We start from the raw sequence: 6,534 nt of genomic DNA, 5'->3' as shown, positions 1-6,534 counted from the left end.
ATATATATATATATATAATATGTATCTCAGCCTCAGGAGCTGGGAAAGTGAGTGAAAGTGACACCACCATGAAGATCCATCCCCCTATGGTCAGGATGACTCAGAGCACCTGACAAAGCAGCAGAAATGAGGATATCTCACAGAAATTATACATTGCAGGGAAGGCAAACAGCATTAATTTCACCACCAGCACTGCCCCCGTCGCTGGGTTCCCCGTGGAGGGGAGAGGTTTTTCCTGGCAGTTTCCTAAGTTGCTGTGCAAAATCATCATCTCTTGGCCTGTGTCCTTTTAGCTGGGAGTGGGGAAGGAGGAGGAAGCCTGGTGGGCTTCATTCAGGCCACGGAGGATGGACATTCCATGACTCAGTGGCTCCCCAGGCTGCTCTGGCGCGTGGGGCTGGGTGTGTGACGGCAGCAGTGCCTCTGGCAACGACTCCCTGTCACAAACATTTCATGCTCAGCTGGGAGCTGTAGCATTGCCATCGTTCCCCTTCCGCTGAACACTTCATTGAATGTTGTCCCTCTCCAGCGTCCTCCGTGCAAAGGAGATGGAATTGCCTGTGTCCCCTCCATATGGCACCGCTGTGCTGCCCAAGCACCAGGAGGGAAAGTTTCATCTCCCTTCACCACACCTGGTGACATGTCACCTGTCCCTGTGGTGTTTCCATCCCCACATCTCCCTCCTCCCGTGTCCCCTGCAGGTCCTTCATGCCTGGGCAGAGCAGGGGCTATTCCAGCTCGACTCCCACATCCCAGCTTGTCCCCAAGACAAGGCGAGAGCTGACAGCATCAGCTGCCCGAGTTCACTCTGAGGAGGCAGCACAGCCAGGCGTGGGGCTCTGATCGGGCCTTCAGGCTGGAATAATCCTGGGATGAATCTGCAGCATCCATTTGCCAGGCACCCCAGATCATCCCCCCGTGGGCACCCCAGGCCAGGCTCCCCCCCGGCCCCACACACAGAGGTGTGTTATCAGCAGCTGCTCACAACAGTCACAGCACCCTCGCTACAGCCCCAACCTCCTCACGGGGGGCTGGCTTTGTCCCTCAAAAGGAGCCAAGGAAAAAATCTGGGGGGAGCCAGACTGTTTCTGTGAGGTAACAGGTTGGCTGCTTCCCTCCTGCACCCACCTGAGAAATGGCAGCTCCCAGGGGAGCAGGGACATTCTCCTGCAGGGACACTCAGACAGGAGGGAACAAGGGTGAGAAGGAACCCTGGCACTGCAGGGACCATGTTAAAACAGCTCCACAGAACACACAACCCCTCAAAGACCTCCTCCCACCCTTCTCTTTTAAAGCCCTTCCCTCCTGGCTGCCTGGAATCAGGTGTGTGGAGAAGGAAGGGTTGTTTAACCCCTTCCCAGCTGGATCCTTGCTTGGCAGCCTCAGCTCAGGGATGATGCTGTGGCCTCTGAGTGCCCTCAGCCTCTGCTTTGCCCTCTGGGTCCCCAAGCACCCTCCTCCTGCCCTCATTCCTGCTGCCCTGTGGGGTGCTCAGAGCCCTCCCGGCCACTGGGGTGGATCCTGCTGGCATTGTCACTTCCCTGTGCTCTGTCCCAGCTGCTGAGGCTGAGATGCAACAAGTTTGTTTGTTCTGCTGCAGGGCAGCCCCCGGCACAGCAAGACACACCTTGGAGGGGCTTGGTGTCCCAAAGTCATCCCGCCCTGTGTTCCTGAGATTCCCCCTTGGTGAATCAGCAGCTTCATCCCCGCGGGGGGAAGGCCCAGCAGAGCCTGGGGGTCCCACCAGGATGGCTGTTGGAGGTGCAGGGTTGGGATCAGCCCCTGAGGAGCCCGGGCAAGGGTGGCGGGCAGAGATCACGCTGTTATCACTGCCACAACCAGCCTTTCTCCTGGAAAAGGGAACGACTCTGATTTCTCTGCGGGCTGAAGGTCACGCTCGGTTTTACAGCCAGGCAAAGGAGAAGAAAGGAGCAATTCTGTTTACTTAGGGAGTAATTAATATCCCAGCTCCTGGCATGTACAGAGGCAGCATGTGGGAACCTCCCCCACAGCGCGGTGGAGAGCGAGGCTGTGCAGCCCTTTATTATTCCATTATGAGCTGGGCAGGATTAGGAGGGCGGGTCAGGGAACAGCGCCGGCTTTGAGCAGGTTTAGCTCCTTTCCAAAGGCTTATCCCGGCTCAGTCTCACTCTCTGGACACCACGCAGTTATTCTCTGCACAGAGGGGCTTGAGCAGTGCTGGAGGGGGAGAGTGGGCAGGAGGTCATGGAGTTTTAATAGCCCAGCAGGGAAAACCTGGGAGGTTCCTTTACCAGGAACTCGGTTTATATGTTGAATTTCAGCAACCAGGGAGGGCAGTTCCTCAGCTCTGCCAAGTCCTGCATTGCTCCCCAGGGAAAGCCAGGCCTCGGCGCTGCTCTGGGGCAGTTCCGTGGGGTGGGACAGCCATTGCAGGCAGTTTCCTGCAGAGCCGGATGAGGTTTTGCTCTTTATTCTTAACCGAGTTTCTCCCTGGAGCCCGGGTGGGGTGGCCGGAGCGTGCCTGGCAAGGAAAGAGGAGCCGTGGGAACTGAAGGAGCAAATCCCTCTCCTTCTGTCCCAGGCCAGAAGTTGGGGGCTGCGGTGGGATGCTGTGCCCCTCATAAGTAATTCCACGCTGGGAATGCTGCCCGCAGGCATCCAACCTCGCAGCAGGGATCACCCCTGGATGGGGATCAAGCCTCCCAGGCCAGCCCCAGCCAGGTGGTTCTCATCGCAGCCTCTGACTCACCTCTCAAAAATTCCTGCACTCCCATCATGGCAGGAAACCGCTACAGGGAAGTGGTGAAAGCCCTTCGAGGGCCTGAAATTCAGCTTCCCCCAGCCGAGGGGGAGATCAAACAGCCGACTTTGGCCTCAATCCCTCTGACGCCAGGGCTTGTCATCGGAGGGGGGGGTGTCTCGGCTGAGCGAGCGGGGTGTGTGGTTCCTCCAGACTCAGCAGCTTTTTGCCGGGTGTTTGGGAGTGTTTTCCCCGAGGAGGCCTGAGCTCAGAAATATTTTTGAGCAAATAATCAGCTGGGAGGAATGATCTCAGCTCGTCGGCATTGTTCAGGCTTCCCGGTGAGCCCTGTGGTCCCGGGCTGTGCCGGCAGCTGTGGAGAGCTCGGCGGAGGGTCAGGGCTGGGGAGCAGCCGCCCCGCAGGTTGCAGAGCCTGGCTGAGATTTAGGAGCTGCCAGAAAACCCCCAGCTCCTTGGAGACTGGGAATCCTCCAGGGCCAAGCCTTGGGCCCTGAGTGAAGCTGGATTGTGGGGGGATACCTGCTGCTCCTGGGTCATGGAGACAGGGAGAGGGTGCAGCCACTTGCCCAAGTTCTACAGCAAATCAGTGGCAGAGCCCAGACCTGTGTCCCAGCTCAGGTGGGATGTGATCCCAGTCACCCTCCTGCAGGAGATACCTCTGTTAGTCCTGTCCCTTCCTGCTCCGTGCTGGTCCCCTGTGTCAGCACCAACCCCAGGGCCAGAGGGGCTGAGCTGCAGGCCCTGGGCTGGCTCTGCACAGAAGCGGCTCCGTCTCCGCACCGGCCGCTCCTGCAGGCGCTGCCTGGAAAGTTCCCACTGCTGCAGTCGGTGCCTGTCCCCCTGCCAAGCCTGCAGCCCTGCCAGCCGCGATGCAGCCCCGAGCCGCGCTATTTATGGCTCCACCTTGAGACGTGTACCTTCAGCGGTGGGAACGATGCTAAAAGGGATGGATCCGGGATGAGTGCATCTCCCTCCCGTTCCCGTCCCTGGGCAGCTGCCGGCGGATGTGGCAGAGCAGGCAGGGATCTGGAGGAGCTGCGTGTCTCGAAGGGAAACGCTGCAGCTCATCTTGCAGCAGAGCCATGTCCTCTGCACAACTCCTCTGGGGCTGCGATGAAGGCAGTGGGATCCCAAAATCCAGGCCTGCCCTGACACCGACTGTTCCAGGTCCGTGCTGCAGCTCCCGGGATCCATCAGCGGGGGCACAAAGGGTTACAGCAGGGCTGGAAAGCCCCCAGCCTCTGTGCTTTCTTCCCCCAGCATAAGCTCCCTGTGGGGTCTAGCTCCTCTAGCAGCTGGGGGCAGAAGCAGAGGAGCCTGGGGAGGGTTAATTGCCATATTTAACCCTTGGCTTCTTGCACAACTCAAGACAAACCTTGTCCGCTGCTTCTGCCTCAGTATCCCCAGACTCAGAGCATCCACCACCTTCTCCAGCAAGCCAGAGGCACAGTGCTTCAAACACACAAGCCTTCTCTCCCAGATGATGTCTGTGGGGCCTGGGATACCCCACAGGCCCTCCCAGTGATCTCAGTGGTCACGGCTGGGCTGGGCACGCTGCTCCGTGGGCGATGAGGAAGGAGGTGGGGGGATTCTCCACCAGCTGTCTCCGCTGGCTCCGGCTCCGTGCTGCATCCCCACACTCCATGCTGCATCCCCACGCTCCGTGCTGCATCCCCACGGCGTATCCCGGCGCTCCTGCCCACGCACACGGCCTGTGCCGCCGCCCGGGCGGGAATGGAGCCGATCAGGACAAACCTGACTGACAGACACCTGCCCATGGCACAGGAGCCCTGGCTGCTGAGCACCCCTCGGGCTGACGTTGGGGTCGAGGGAGCTCATTAAGGCTCCCATAATTATGACAGCCCTCAACTGGTTGCCAGCACTAAGTGGGGAAGGAGCCGATCCCACTTCCACATTAGACAGCACATCTGAAGGCAAACAAGTGGTGTCCATGTGGGACAGGGTCGGATCAGCCTGTGGCTGCAGGGAGCAAAGGGACCTGCCTGGGGCTGATGGTGGCCACAGGGCTGGCCATGGCATGGAGTGGGTGCCCAAAAGTGGCACAGCATCGAGATGGGCTTGTCCCCACAGACCAGCACTAAGATGAATAAGCTGTGCCTGGGTGTCCCCTGCCATCACAGAGGCTGAGTTTATGCTGCTCCCATGCCCCACTGAGAAAAACCTGGCTGCAGTTCCCTCATTTCCCTGCCCTTGGCATCCCTGCCATGGGCAGCCCTTCCCTAACCCTTCCTGCCCCCTTTGCCATCCTCGACACCTCATGATGAAGCCACTCTCAGCCCCTTTGCCCATAGCATGCCCGTGGCCAGCAGAGCCTGGATGGGCATTCCACTCCTATTCCAAGCGCAGGCAGGCAGGGCAAAGGGGGATTCCTGCCACACGGGGCCATGGACGGATGTAGTGCAGTGAGGACAGAGCCCAAAGCAGCCTCATCGCCCTGTGGCACCTGCCAGGAGCAGTGTGACAGCTGCTCCCACATCCTCCCAGAGTGACTCGTGCCTTCCTGAGCGGAAATTGGGAGCGGGTTAGTCACCAAGAAGGGTGAGGGGCAGGTCAGGACGCTGCACTCTCCGGCATCCAGCTATTTCCTCCCATGACACCTTGCTGAGGAACCTCAGGGCTGTTTACAAACGCTGGACTGTGTCATGGCAGAGGCCAGGAAAGTGGCCGTGCCTGAATCTCACCCAGAATCAGCTGCGAGTGCTGCGGTTCCAGAGCCAAAAGCATCAGGGCTGGGAGCAGGTTTTGCCCCATCTGCCCCTCTGAGCATCCCTTTGTACCCACAGAACCCAGAGAAGTCTTTCTGGAAAGCACAATGCTCCAAAGCATGGCACCTGGACTCTCCTCTTAGGTCACTGTGGGAAAACAAGACTCAACAGCATTATCTGCCCAGCTGATCATCCCATGCCCTCCCTGCAATGTTTTGGCCAGTTCCAGTGGGTATAAGCAAGGACAGAGGGCTGAGGGCTTTCTGCTAATTAAACTGCCCTAAGTGTGAAGAGCGATGCCCCCCTGAGGTGCAAGCTCAAGGTTAAGGCAGAGCTGCATCCACGGGGAATTGGTTGGCAAAAAAATAATCCGTGTTGGGCTGGGCCAGACCCCCTGGAGCCTGACAGTCCCTTGGGAGGGTGAGGTCAGTTCTGTCGCCAGCAAAAGCTGCTGTAAGTGATTTTTGCCAGCTGCCGCCGGGCATGGAGCAGCTCACAGCCATGCTGGCACCCTCCAGGCAGGTCCCCTAGGCTCTGTCTCTAGCGCTCTGTGCCCCCAAGTGGGGTTCAAAGCACAGCCCACCTCCCTCCACGGGGCTCCGTGGCCATGGCACCCTCCAACCCTCACGGATACCTGATGGCGAGCCACCAGTCACAGGCAGGACATTGTTCCACTCCATCCTTCCTCCTGGAGGTGTCCCCCGCCGGCTGCCCGCTCTCCTCAGCCCTTGCCGTGCCTCGATTTCTCCAGGCCCCCACTCTGCTCCTCTCTCCCTGTGCCAGCTGGAGAGATGCAGAAATGGTGTCGAACGCCGCTCGGCCCAGCGTGGGGGCTCGAGGGACCTCTGCCAGCGCCCATCTGTGCCTGGCTAGGAGCGATGTGCGGGAACCGGGGCTGCGGTGGCTGCCCGGTGCCGCTTTGCCGATGCTCTCCCGGCGTGACCGTGGGCCGGTTCCCTGCCCGCCCCAGCACCCGCGGGAGCACCCACGCCAGACACCCGCCCCGGCAGCGCAGAACCACCCGCGGCAAACCCGCGGCGTCGCTTTGCCCCCGCCCGTCTGCAG

This window comes from Manacus vitellinus, unplaced genomic scaffold, assembly GCF_001715985.3.
Source record: "Manacus vitellinus isolate BGI_N305 unplaced genomic scaffold, ASM171598v3 scaffold_24_pilon, whole genome shotgun sequence".
Taxonomy (NCBI): domain Eukaryota; kingdom Metazoa; phylum Chordata; class Aves; order Passeriformes; family Pipridae; genus Manacus; species Manacus vitellinus.
The sequence above is the reverse complement of the archived record's forward strand: the minus strand, read 5'-3'. Positions refer to the sequence as shown.